Raw genomic sequence first — 1,450 nt, forward strand, 5'->3', positions numbered from 1 at the left:
GGGAAAGTGCGCGGCGAGTCCCGGGCTACTAGGGGAGGCGGGGGAACGGGCCAAGCCCTTGCTGTCTGCTCTCTGCCTCAGGAATCTGCAGGGTCCCTCCTCACTTCTTTTTTTTTTTTCCATGTGCCTTTTATTTATTTTTTAAAATTGTTTAAAGTATTACAAATAGTAGTACATATATCTCCTTTTTTCCCCCCATTGACCTTCCCCCAGCCTCCCCTACCCCCTGGAACATGCCCCCCCCCCCCCCCCCCCCAGTGTCTTGTGTCCATGGGTTGTGCTTATATGCATGCATACAAGTCCTGCGGTTGGGGAGGGGGTGGAAAGAGATCAACCTCCTCACTTCTTTTACTTCTCTGTCTCAAGTCCCCTCCTGACTTCCTCTCCACTTCCCTTCTCCCTTTTATATTCATGGGGCCTGTACCACACACACACACACACCCTGCATATAACAGAATAACAGCTTAATGAAGAGAGGGGTCTGTTCTTTTCACTGCTTTATCCTCACTGCCTAAAAAAAAATAAAAAAATGCTTGAGTATGTGTTTAAAGCATTAAGGACCATTCCTTACCCTAACTACTCTCAATCATCCTTTGAGTTTTGAGTTTATCCTCTCGAGACCTTCACTTCTGGTGCTTACTGGCAGTTTAACATGGGAGTTGAGGAAAGCAGCTCCTTGGTTCAGACCGCAGTGCTGCTGCCTCTAACTCTGGGGCCTGGGGAGATTTCTGTAGTGCATGCTGTGCCGTGCCTCCCAGATTTCCCCCTTAAGACCAAGCCTTTGCCTCCAGTCGGATAACTGAATAGCTCCCCCAGCTCCTGAGCCTCTCAGAGGATTGTGGCTAAGCTGCTTCTCTGCCCATCCTTCTTGCCTCTCACGCTCCCGGGACTTGTTTGAGAACATTCCTGATAAAATCCTGCACACAGATCTCTGCCTCCGAGTCTGTTTCCAGGGGAACCCAACATAAGGTAGTTGGACCAGGAACGTCTGGGAGCAGTCTCTCTGAGGGACTCTGAGAGCTGGACTCCCACTGGCTCATCGCTGGAGGCACAGCAGCCCTGGTGCTGTAGCAGGGGTGAGCCGGCAACACAGGGGTGGGTGCAGTGTCGCAGGCCTTGCAGAGGTTGGGGAAAGCAGTGATTATTTGGACTATGGGATCAGGTTGCTCTTGCTGAGGGCAAGGCAATGGAAAAAAAATCACTAATCTAACAAAAAATATGACAGAAAGAGGGCTTTCCTAGTACCATGTAAAGACACTCTCATCTCCTGCAAGGGGGGGTGAGGGGGGGGCGGGGAGCCATGGATCAGAGCCAGGACTTAATCATGAAGATTGAGAGAAGGTTGATTGCTCAACCCAAGGAAGGTTGCTGTACTGAGGTCAGGACCCTGGTTGGGAAGAAGGGAGTCCTTGAGGCTTGGGGGAACAACCTCTGGATTAATGCACTCAAA

This window comes from Myotis lucifugus, unplaced genomic scaffold (assembly GCF_000147115.1).
Source record: "Myotis lucifugus unplaced genomic scaffold, Myoluc2.0 scaffold_395, whole genome shotgun sequence".
Taxonomy (NCBI): domain Eukaryota; kingdom Metazoa; phylum Chordata; class Mammalia; order Chiroptera; family Vespertilionidae; genus Myotis; species Myotis lucifugus.